The sequence below is a fragment of the Somniosus microcephalus genome, chromosome 27, assembly GCF_052327205.1.
Source record: "Somniosus microcephalus isolate GS21.2 chromosome 27, FLI_Smic_1.0, whole genome shotgun sequence".
Taxonomy (NCBI): domain Eukaryota; kingdom Metazoa; phylum Chordata; class Chondrichthyes; order Squaliformes; family Somniosidae; genus Somniosus; species Somniosus microcephalus.
In genome coordinates, this window is record NC_141013.1 from 6,079,526 (window position 1) to 6,091,928 (window position 12,403).

Genomic DNA, 12,403 nt, shown 5'->3' on the forward strand with positions numbered 1-12,403 from the left:
TGTTCCCCTTTCCAACCCTGTTTTTCCCCCTCGCCTCAGTCAGCACCTGGCCACAGCGTTGGTCAGTGGGAGCATTGATACACACCCCAGGGGCAGCTTGACGCACCCATCAGTGGAATGTCTTGTTGGGAGTTTGCAGATTTCAGTTCGAGTGCTAAACCTACTCTCAGAATGCTGCCTTTTACACACTAACTTAATCCCAAAAGCTAATTTGATTTGATAGTCTCTCCCACTCTTTACCCTCTCTCTCTACCCTATCTCCTCTGCTGGTAGGGGGGGGGGGGCGTCCAGAACAAGGGGGGGCATAACCTTAAAATTAGAGCCAGGCCGTTCAGGGGTGATGTCAGGAAGCACTTCTTCACACAAAGGGTGGTGGAAATCTGGAACACTCTCCGCAAAAAGCTGTTGAGGCTGGGGGGGGGGGGGGTGCAATTGAAAATTTCCGAACTGAGATTGATAGATTTTTGTTTGGCGAGGGTATTAATGGTTACAGAACCAATGCGGGTGGATGGAGTCGAGGTGCGGATCAGCCATGATCTTATTGAATGGCGGAACAGGCTTGAGGGGCTGAATGGCCTCCTCCTGCTCCTATGACTGGTGGCTGTTCCAACCTTTGTTACTGAGTCTTCCCAATCTTGGTGAGTCCTGGGCATTGGGAACTTGCACTACCAGTGTGGGTCGTAGTGTGATGGAACAGGTTATTATCAGTGGTGAGCCAGTAGCCGTGTGCAGAGAGAGGTGGGGATGGGGATATTTTTATTTTAAATAAAGTTGTACTTGGGGCGATGTTCTGGACTCCACTATAGACTATCTGTTTCCAGTAGTTGAGAAGGTGGGACCTCGGATACAAGAGATTTGGAACCGAAGGCAGGGGAAACGTCTTCAGAGATTTGTGAGGCTGTGGAATTCACTTCAGGGTTCGTGGCTGAGACAGAAACTAGGGCAACGTTCAAGACTGGATTGGAGAGGGGGAGGAAGGAAAAGGGGTTGAATGGAAATGAAAGAAAGAAAGAAATTCTTACATTTCTATAGCGTCTCTCACGACCTGAGGACGTCCCAAAGCGCTTTACAGCCAATGAAGTACCTCAGTGTCGTCATTCTTGTAGTGTAGGAAATGTGGCAGACAATTTGTGCACAGCAAGGTCCCACAATGTGATTATGACCAGATAATCTGTTTTAGTGATGTTGGTTGGGGGATAAATATTGGCCAGGACACCGGGGCGAACTCCCCCTGCTCCTCTTCGAAATAGTGTCATGGGATCTTTTACGTCCACCTGAGAGAGAGCAGACGGGGCCTCGGTTTAACGTCTCATCTGAAAGACGGCACCTCCGACAGTGCGGCGCTCCCTCAGTACTGCCCCTCCGACAGTGCGGCGCTCCCTCAGTACTGCCCCTCCGACAGTGCAGCACTCCCTCAGTACTGCCCCTCCGACAGTGCGGCGCTCCCTCAGCACTGCCCCTCCGACAGTGCGGCGCTCCCTCAGTACTGCCCTCCGACAGTGCAGCGCTCCCTCATTACTGCCCCTCCGACAGTGCGGCGCTCCCTCAGTACTGCCCTCCAACAGTGCGGCGCTCCCTCAGCACTGCCCCTCTGACAGTGCGGCGCTCCCTCAGTACTGCCCTCCGACAGTGCGGCGCTCCCTCAGTACTGCCCTCCGACAGTGCGGCGCTCCCTCAGCACTGCCCCTCCGACAGTGCGGCGCTCCCTCAGTACTGCCCTCCGACAGTGCGGCGCTCCCTCAGTACTGCACTGGGAGTGCCAGCCTAGAGTTTTGTGCTCAAGTCTCTGGAGTGGGACTTGCCTCCAAGTCAGAAGGTTGTGGGTTTGCGAGAGAGTGCTACCCACTGAGCCACGACTGACCACATTGGTGAATGACTGCAGTTATACTCCGTAAGCACGGCACGTTTCCTTTGCTAAAGGACATTAGTGAACCAATTGGGTTTTTACGAAAATCCGACAGCCGCATGGTCACTTTTTGTTTTTACTGATACCAGCTTGTTTCTTTAAAATCCAGATTTTTAAACAAATTCAAATTCTCAAAACTACTGTGGTGGGATTTGAACTCGTTCTCTGGATTATTAGCCCAGTAACATAATCGCTACACTCCAATTTTTGAGTTTTACTCCAATCAAATAGACTGTGATTATGATTATGGGAATGAAGGGCAGCTGATTGTGATGCAGCCATTCAGGCTTCTTGTCTGTTTCTAACATCAGTCTAATGGAATCCTGACGGGCAAACTTTAATTGTCTTGGACACATCCCAGTAGGACACAGAGTGCAGTTTTGCAAATTTATTTTTAGCTCCACGCTTTTAAAAAATTTGTTGATGGGATGTGGGCGTCGCTGGCAAGGCCAGCATTTATTGCCCATCTCTAGTTGCCCTTGAGAATGTGGCGGTGAGCCGCCGCCTTGAACCGCTGCAGTCCGTGTGGTGAAGGTGCTCCCACAGTGCTGTTAGGGAGGGAGTTCCAGGATTTTGACCCAGCGATGATGAAGGATCGGTGATATATTTCCAAGTCAGGATGGTGTGTGACTTGGAGGGGAACTTGGAGGTAATGATGTTTCCCATGCGCCTGCTGCCCTTGTCCTTCTAGATGGTAGTGGTCGCGGGTTTGGGAGGTGCTGCCAAAGTAGCCTTGGCAAGTTGCTGCAGTGCATCTTGTAGATGGTACACACTGCAGCCACGGTACGCTGGTGGTGGATGGGGTGCCAATCAAACGGGCTGCTTTGTCCTGGATGGTGTCGAGCTTCTTGAGTGTTGTTGGAGCTGCGCTCATCCAGGCAAGTGGAGAGTATTCCATCACACTCCTGACTTGTGCCTTGTAGATGGTGGAAAGGCTTTGGGGAGTCGGGAGGTGAGACACTCGCTGCAGAATACCTAGCCTCTGACCTGCTCTTGTTGCCACAGTATTTATGTGGCTGGTCCAGTTAAGTTTCAGGTCAATGGTGACCCCCAGGATGTTGATGGTGGGGGATTCGGCGATGGTAATGCCGTTGAATGTCAAGGGGTGGTGGTTTACTTCAAAAGACTCTCTGATATGAATGTTTGAGTTGCTGAAAATGTCACAGGATAAGGTCCCAGATGTATATCCCAAGGGTAAAACTGGCTTAGCAATGCACTGCGTCTCCATGCGTGTTACTTCAGTGATGCCGGGATCTTTGCACAGTAAATGCTCGAGAGTTAAACCTTCTTTAATGGTTAAATTGGGAGTATATATTTTTTTACACTGAATACATACGGATATTCAGAAGCACAGTTGTATCTGGGCAGTTGGATGACACTCCTATGTGGAAATATAATAAAGAAAAGAAAGACTTGCATTTCTGTAACCAGGACGTCCCAAAGCGCTTTACAGCCAATGAAGCACTTTTTGAAGTGTAGTCACTGTTGTAATGTGGGAAACTCGGCAACCAATTGGCGCACAGCAAGCTCCCACAAACAGCAATGTGATAATGACCAGAGAATCTGTTTTAGTGATGTTGGTTAGTGAGCTCCGTGAATGTTTTAAGCATGGACCTCACTCTCCAAGTCCACCTAGAGTCCTTACCTTATTTCCTACAAACTCTGGGCCTTCCTCCATTTACTAGAAGTCAGGAAAACATCCTAAAGGGCTGTAATTGAGCAAGACCAGAAGGGGGGGGGTGGTGGGAGGAGGGGGCACAAGGAGAGGCTGCAAGACCTTCCAAGCACATGTTGGAAGGGGGAAATTCCTTGCTCCCCATTAAAGGAGCCCCTTTGAAGAAAGAATTCTAGATCAGTACAACTCAACAAGGTTCTGACATGGTGACAGATTGTATTTTGTGTATTTCCTTCCCTCGATCTGTGCAAGTGGAACTTGTGTGGGGATGGGGAGATGGGTCTAGGGGATTTTTCACATAGTGTGGAAAGGCTCCTAACATCGGTTTGTTTTGATCTCTTGGTTCCAAATAACTGAATATATCGCAATTTAATTTTTTTGGTGCTTGTGTGATGGGGTCACTCATAATAAGTCCCTTTGTTTGGAACACTGGGGCTTCTCTCCACTCCTCTCCTGAAGGGGGTGACTCCTTGCTGGAGTTACAGGTCCGGCGCTGCTGGTTACTCTCTGGTACCTCGCCCCAGAGGGCGCCTTTGGCGTGTTGGCCTTTGGCGATGGTGCGGACCGACTAATGGTCATCGAGGCATCGCGGTTAATCCTGGTCATGGTCCGCATCCCTGGGGCCAGGTTCCCGCAACTAGCTGAGATCACTAACCAACTCGTTGCAGATTGACCCTGGGCATCAGACGGCCTGTGAGGCCGAGCGACGCACCGGACGAACTACAGGAAACTCTTTTTTATCCGGCACCGGCGTGGTGCCGGTTTATCAAAAAGTCCGGATTACAGAGAGGTATAGTAAAAGGTACGAGAGCCCCGTACACGGCCACAGATCCAGGCGTCCCTGTTGCATGGCAACAGGTGCAGGAACCCCGGTTACACGGCCACTAATATGAAGTAAAACTTACCTGAACCTACTCCTGAATTTTGCCGGTTAAGAGAGATTTCCGGTTATTTAGGTGCTGGTAAAAAGAGAGTTTCCTGTATCGCGAGGGGCGTCTTGGGACGTTTTACTACCTTTTTAAGGCGCTTTGTAAATCAGTGTTCCCTTTAAGTAAGCCGCGCAGCCCTTCAGGGATCCCGCGCAGCCAGCTTTTCAATGCAAAATAAATGCCCGTGTGCGCAGCGCGGTATTTTGAAGGGCCCACGCAGCTGCTTAAAGGAGCCACGCGGTATCGAGCTTACCGGGAACATCGATACAAATGCAAGTTGTTGAGTGCTGAGAACATTACTGTCTTCAGCTTTTTGTTGGGTCTTGTCGCTGTCATAATTCCTCTGACTTTTATTTAAAAAAAAGCTGGGGTGGGGGGGGGTGGTGGCTAATGGAGAAACCGACGCGTGCCAGAATTTGACTGGGTGGGCGGGGAGGGCGGTTAAAGCTGGCGCAGCCGATGGGAAGTTCTTGTAATGGGAGACTGGGTTGACTGTTGGTGCGTTGACTTGTGTCCCGTTCAGTTGCTGCGGGCTTGCTGAATCTGCCCTTAATTTGTGAAGCAGGTCTGATTGGCAGCTTGAAAATTCAGTTTAATGTCCTGCCTTAACGCCTGTCGTGGTCAAGGAAGGCACAATTTACATAATGATCTCGGGGACTGGCTCTGTGTAACCATGGTAACGTGAAAGGAGATGACTTGAGAATTTTTCTTGGCTGGAAATTACCCGTTGGTGTTCCGAGGAAAGTTTGGTTGCCACCGATTAGGCCTCGATGGATGGATAACGTTACTGGGAGGTGTAATGCTTCATAAAGTCTACGCTCGGCTGTTTTGGTCTTTCGTTCTGTCAGAGAGTAATAGGCCTTGATGGCGACAAACGATTCAGTTGTGTTTTTTGGAACCAACACTTGGCTCGTGGGTTGGTGTTGGGGGGGAGAGGGGGGCAGTGGGGGACATGAAAGAGAACAAAATCTCTGCGGTTCACTAGTATCTAGCTGTGGTACGTGTAGGTGGTAGGTCAACTTTTCAATCCAGCAAGTGAGGGATTGTGATGGGAAGAACAGAGGAACAAGAGTAGGGCACTCGGCCCTCGAGCCATTCAGTTAGATCATGGCTGATCTGCATCTTAACTCAATTTACCCGCCTTGGTTCTAATTGGTAACTCTTAATACTCATGCCTAACAAAAATCTTATCAATCTCCGTTTTGAAATTGATATTAAGCAGGGTTGGCTTGAACAGCCGAGCGTAGACTTTAGGACAGAGATGAGGAGGAATTTCTTCACCCAGAGAGTGGTGAACCTGTGGAATCCTCTACCACACAAGGCAGTTGAGGCCAATTCCTTAAATATTTTCAAGAAGGAGTTAGATATATTTCTTAGGGCTAAAGGGATCAAGGGATATGGGGAGAAAGCAGGGACAGGGTACTGAGTTTAAATGATCAGCCATGATCTCATTGAATGGCGGAGCAGGCTCGAGGGGCCGAATGGCCTACTCCTGCTCCTATCTTCTATGTTTCTATGAACAGATGGGCTTGAATTGATGCAGAATTTGATGACTCGAACATTTATATCTGCCCTTGTAGACTTATTCCGCCTGACAAGGTTGAATTCTCCTCTTCCACCTCATCGTATGTGTTTTTCTCTCCCATGTATAAATGTTTGCAGTCAGCGCAGCGATGGGTTTCTTTAAATTTGTTTAAATAGTCTGGTGTGCAAGTAGTCTGCCCTTTCCATATAAAGCAGGGGAATGGAAGGTAGAGAATTGGGCGTGGGGGGAAAAGAGAGAGATGAAAGACAACCGTTGCATTCTCGGGTCTTGAGGGGTTTGAAGTGTAAATAAGGTTTTAGTGATTCACTGCTCCGGATAGCAGTACTAAAGAAATCGAAGGCCAATTAAAAGGAACTGGACCCCCCTGAATAGGCTGTTGACTGCTACACATTAAGTCTTTCGGCAGCTCACTTAAAAAAAAAACAAGCAAGTCTAAGGTTTGGCTAATAATTGTTAATTTGACTCCATGAAGCCTCTGTTCATGGGAAAGAGGACAGGGTATTTCCTCCTGTGTTGCTTTTTGCCTGTGGGCACTGCTGTCCACATCAGCCCTGGTTTTGGCCAGCCCTGGTTTTGGCCATGCTATGATGGAAACTTAAGTGGTGCCACAGTCTGTGCAGATGCTGAGCAGTGCTGTGAGGTTGGTTGTTTCCTTGGGCAGGTGAAGACTCGGATGTTGGCAGCGACTATTCCTTTCTGGGCATGGTCAGTGTCACCGTGGCTCAGTGGGTCGCTCTCTCTCTCTCGCCTCTTGAGGTCAGAAGGTTGTGGGTTCAAGTCCCCACCCCAGAAACTTGAGCACAAAAATCCAGGCCGACACTCCCAGTGCTGAGGGAGTGCTGCACTGTCAGAGGTGCCGTCTTTCGGATGAGACGTTAAACCGAGGCCCCGTCTGCCCTCTCAGGTGGACGTAAAAGATCACACGGCCACTAGTTCGAAGAGCAGGGGAGTTCTCCCCAGTGCCCTGGCCAATATTTATCCCTCAACCAATATCACAAAAAAAAATTACGAGTATTTACAGCACAAAAACAGGCCATTTGGCCCTACTGGTCCGTGCCGGAGTTTATGCTCCAAACAAGCCTCCTCCCTCTTCATCTCACCCCAACAATATATCCCTTGTGTTTTTGTAGCTTCCCCTTCAATGCATCTCTACTATTCTCCTCAACCACTCCCTGTGGCAGCGAGTTCCACATTCTCACCACTCTCCGGGGAAAGAATTTTTTCCTGAATTCCCCATTGGATTTATTAGTGAACATCTTACATTGATGGCCCCTAGTTCTGGTCTCGTCTGCAAGTGGAAACGTCTCGCATTGCTGTTTGTGGGAGCTTGCTGTGCGCAAATTGGCTGCCGCGTTTCCTACATTACAACAGTGACTACACTTTAAAAAAAAAAGTGCTTCATTGGCTGTAAAGCGCTTTGGGACGTCCTGAGGTCATGAAAGGCGCTATAGAAATGCAAGTTCTTTCTTTCATGGAGGATCTGAGCGTATGGACACCCATTTGGGCCAGCGATGTGGACTTTGCTTCCTGCCCTGTCAGGCCCCTACCCCACCCAGCGGGGAGTGTTTTTGGCCAGCAATCGAGGGCAGTTGCTGACTACATTCCCTTGCTGTTGGTATTCTCTCCCTATATGTGTGAGGCATGTGTTAAAATGCTGAATTCTCTTTTTTTGCACTGTGAATGTATTTGGGTGGGGGGGGGGTGGTGGGATTAGGATTTTGAACTAAGTGACAAAACAGATCAGTGAGGACCATGGAGAGGAAAGAGAGTCCCTTGCCCCTCGTCTACAAATCCCTTCCAGTAGCCAGGCACTTATCACCCATCCAGCGGTCGTGGGATTTCAATAGAATCGTCAAATGCCCCCGCGGTCTGAAAGGAGCGGCTGGTCACACAGAGAATCCCCACTGAGACACATCCAGGGAAAAGAATGAAGCTCCTGTGTTTTTTTTTAATTGGGAGTTTCTTTTGAGGTTGTAAATGTTTAATAGGGCTGGAGTTATACGGCTCTTAATTTGCATACTGATCTGCAGGAGGAGCCCACTCCATTGTTTGGTTGAAGCTACTCGGGGGAGAGACCTTTCCCCGGAGTCTCAACGGTGCACTTACAAATATCTACAGTGCAGAACGCAAATCCGGAGTGACTTCGAGTGACAATGCAGCGAATACAGAGCAGATTCACCAGAATGATTCTGGGGCTAAAAGGGTTAAATGAAGAGGATGGATTGCACAGAGCAGGCTTGTGTTCCATCGAGTGTAGAAGATTAAGGGGTTATAAATTGAGGTGTTTTAAGATGATTAAAGGATTTGATCGGGTAGCGAGAGAGAAACTATTTCCTCTGGTGGGGGGGAGTCCAGAACAAGGGGGCATAACTTTAAAATTAGAGCCAGGCCGTTCAGGGGTGATGTCAGGAAGCACTTCATCACACAAAGGGTTAGTGGAAATCTGAAACACTCTCCCCCAAAAAGCTGTTGAGGCTGGGGGGTCAATTGAAAATGTCAAAACTGAGATTGATAGATTTTTTTTGTTAGGCGAGGGTATTAAGTTTTACAGAACCAAGGCGGGTGGGTGGAGTTAACCTACAGATCAGCCCATGATCGAAGTCCATGGCAGAACAGGCTCGCGGGGCTGAACGGCTTCCCCCTGTTCCTAATGTCTCTTTGTGTTGTTCTGACTGGGCTGGAGTCCAGAAGCAATGAAGTGTAAATTTGCACAAGCTACCTCTCGATGTCCGCCAATGTTCTCCGTTCTGTGGCGTCTCCTTTTTTAAACAAATTCTGTTTTGGCTGTTAAATCGTGTGATAGGGAAATTTGACTAAAGGTCTGTAGCTAAAGACCTGAAGTTGCTTTTTTTTTTACTTCCTCTAAATAAAAAAGCAAAGGGGGGGGTGGAAATCTGCAAATGTTGGAAATCGGGGGAGAAAAAAATCAGAAAACGCTGGGAACGCTCAGACATTGGTCAGCGTCCGTGGAAAGAAGAGGCAAGTTAACCTTTCAGGTCGAACAACATCCAGGGTGCCAGGGCTGTTAACTCCTAGCCTGTGGGTTACGTTTATCCCTTTTGAAACTTACTATCGAAACTGCTTCCACCGCTGTTTCAGGCAGTGCATTCCAGATCACAACAAGTCTGGTTGTCTGTCTGGTAATAGAGTTCCTTATATTACCAAGAGTTATTGGCTCTGGAAGTAGCAAGCATAGGCATTCAACAGCAATAACGTGCATTTATATAGTGCCTCTAATGTTTTTTTTTAAAAGTCCCTTGGCTCTGTGTATAAAATTCTGAGGGGGATTGACAGGGTAGATGCAGGGAGGATGTTTCCCCTGGTTGGGGAGCCTAGAACTAGGGGGGGCATAGTCTCAGGATAAGGGGTCGGCCATTTAGGACTGAGATGAGAAGGAATTTCTTCACTCCGAGGGTTGTGAATCTTTGGAATTCTCTACCCCAGAGGGCTGTGAATGCTGAATCATTGAGTATATTCAAGGCTGAGATCGATAGATATTTGAACACTAAGGGAATCGAGGGATATGGGGATCGGGCGGGAAATTGGAGTTAAGGTCAATGATCAGCCATGATCTTATTGAATGGCGGAGCAGGCTCGAGGGGCCGAATGGCCGACTCCTGCTCCTGATTCTTATGAGAGGTGTAATCGGACAAGAAGGGGGATGTTAGGAGGGACACCTAAAAGCTTAGTCAAACATCTGGGTTTTGCAGATGGTCTTAAAGGAGGAGAGAGTGATGAGGCGGAGGAAGCTCGGGAGCGAATTGCAGAGCACAGGGCCTAGATGACTGAAGGCGTGGCATCTAATGGCGGGGCGAAGGGATGGGGAATGCACAAGAGTAACTTCAGAAAATAATTAATTTGTACAAGAGTTGCTTTGGGATGTTGAGAGTTGGTTTAAGGCACTATGCATGCAAATTTATATCTCCATAGTTGATAGTTTCTTGAAGGAATGTGCGTTGCTTTAAACTACGTGTCTGTTCTGCATTTTTGTCCCTTGTTTTTACACCCTTAAAGATGGCCCCTATTGTTGGTGGGTGGGGGGGGGAGGGGTGGCGGGGGGATTGCAATCCCATGCCAGCACAGATCCTGCATAATTGCAGTGTGGGAGGGTGTTCCTTGTGTGGGAGTCCCACAAACAGCAATGAAATAGTAATGTTGACTGAGGGATAAATATTGGCCAGGACACCGGGGAGAAACACCCCTGCTCTTTTTCAAAATAGTGGGGCGCGATCTTTTGCGTTCACCTGAGAGAGCAGACGGGGCCTCGGTTTAAAGTCTTTCCCGAAAGACGGCACCTCCGACAGTGCAGCGCTCCCTCGTTACTGGAACTGGGAGAGTCGGCCTCGTTTATGTGTTCCAGTCTCAATTGTGGGACCTGAACCCACCACTTTCTAGCTGAGGACTAATTCCATGCAGACCATGGATTGAACCTAGGGAGACACCTGTCTGGTACAGTTCAATACCCCCTCCACAGTGCATTTGGCCATTGAGCTATAACAGGACTCCCAACACTTGAGTGTAAAAAGATCTCCCTGAATAGAAACCGACAAAGACCAACGGGAAAGGAGGGAAAGTCCTGGCATTCCACAATACCATGGAGATCCCATGTGCAAAACCACATTGCAATGAGATGCAGTTTTCACTGAAGTGTCTTGGTGCCTTCTCATCTTCACTCGCCCATCACTGGCAAGCTGCCAGCCACTCTTGTGAAGCTTAACAGCTGGTTGAAGAGTGGCACTGACAGAAGCTTGTAGTAGACAACCTGCTCCCTTTAGTGTGGTGTATAGTGTTTGGCAGGTGGTGAGGGGGGGTGGGGGGAGGGGAGGGAGAGCGGGGAGGACTTCCCAAAATGGGGCACGACGAGGCTAAGCTTATTGAAAATTTATGTCAGCTGCCCTTTGAGAATTGTTTGATGTTTGCTACTTAAGTTCGGCCAATTTTAAAACTCCTTTTGGCAACATCCCATGTTGGTGGAAGTCTGCTGCCATTGCGGTGTGACGGTAACTGGTAGGGAGCTAAATGGTGAATGCATTTAAGGCCTAAAGTAGCACAAAGTTGCCTTTTGTGCTTTATTGAGTGAACAAAAGTTGGACTCTCCTCCTTGACCTGCAACAGCTCCTGTAAGTACATGTGCAAGACCCTTTCTCTTTCTCTCTCACTTTCTTTCTCTCTTCCTCTCTCTCTGTCTTTCTCTTTGTCCCTCTCTCTCCTTTCTCTCTCTCTCTCTCTCTCTGCCTCTCTCTGTCGCTCTCTCTCTCGTGCTCTCTCTCTCTCTCTCGTGCTCTCTCTCTCTCGTGCGCTCTCTCTCGTGCGCTCCCATGCTCTCGCTCTCGTGCTCTCTCTCGCTCTCTGTGTCTCGCTCTCTGTGTCTCGCTGTCTCTGTGTCTCGCTGTCTCTTCCCCCACCCTCAACATGTCTTGCACTATATAGAACGATTCAACTGGCCTTGTACAAACCGTCATGTTTGGATAGTGGACGTTGGCAGAGTGTGCGAACGGTGCATAGTTACAGATGTGACACTTTCTTCCCACCCGCCCCCCCCCCCCCAAACTTTGCATTGGACGCAGAGAATGTTGAAGTTGGATCAGAAGCCATTTTGACAGCTGTTTAACATCAAAAATTACATGCAGGTACATGTCGAGAGGGGAAGGAACGAGCGCCTTGCCAGTTGTGTCTTTTAATGAAACTTTAATAGATGTCTGTGAGCTGAAGTGTACAAGAACGAGCCTTTTGAAGTATTTAGACAGACTATAATTATGCCTTCCTGTGTACAAGTGCTTGTGAAATTTATGGTGTTATATGAGGAATGTGTTCAGCAGTGACGAATAGTTTTCACATTGTCAAGAATAATGTTTTGTAAGCCAAGGAGCTTTGAGCTTGCTGAAGTCTTTCTCCCCCGCTGCCCACAATCTCCAAGTCAGGGACAGGACACCCTTGAGAAAAATGTTTAATATAACCGGCCTGTGTTATCATGCAGCCTGTAATTTGGTTATATGACAATGTGCGTGTTTAATTGGACAGCTTAGAGAATTGCATGTTTAATCAAATGGAATCAGAAGAGAGAACCTTTTGACTTTTAGAGCACTTGGACTATACCCAGGATGTTCTCTAGTGCCTAGTTAAGGGGCGGGGGTGGGCAGGGCGGGGGTGGGGGGGGTGCTTTGGGTAAAATACAATTCCGATTCAAGGTTACTGATTTAAATAAAGCAGTCTTGGCACCCCAGTTTTGGCTCCTCTCGTCTGGGCCCGTCGGTGTTGGGATCCATCTATAATTGGGGAGTGGTCCGTAACCTTGTCATGTGGGGGCTGGGGTGGAGGAAGAAAGGAAACTTGATCCACTTTGCACC

At 48.5% G+C, this 12,403-nt stretch overlaps 1 protein-coding gene across 17 annotated transcripts in view; it reads left to right on the forward strand.

Annotated features, from left to right (window-relative positions):
- Positions 1 to 12,403, forward strand: part of LOC147099937 (transducin-like enhancer protein 3) — an 81,141-nt gene that overhangs the window by 16,029 nt on the left and 52,709 nt on the right. The window contains exon 1 of one of the 17 annotated variants that reach the window (XM_085968427.1): positions 10,921 to 11,176. The exons of the other annotated variants lie outside the window; for them this stretch is intronic. The gene's annotated coding sequence lies outside the window, so the exon portion shown is untranslated. Of the gene's footprint in view, positions 1 to 10,920; positions 11,177 to 12,403 lie in introns of those variants that run through there. 17 annotated transcript variants of the gene reach the window in all.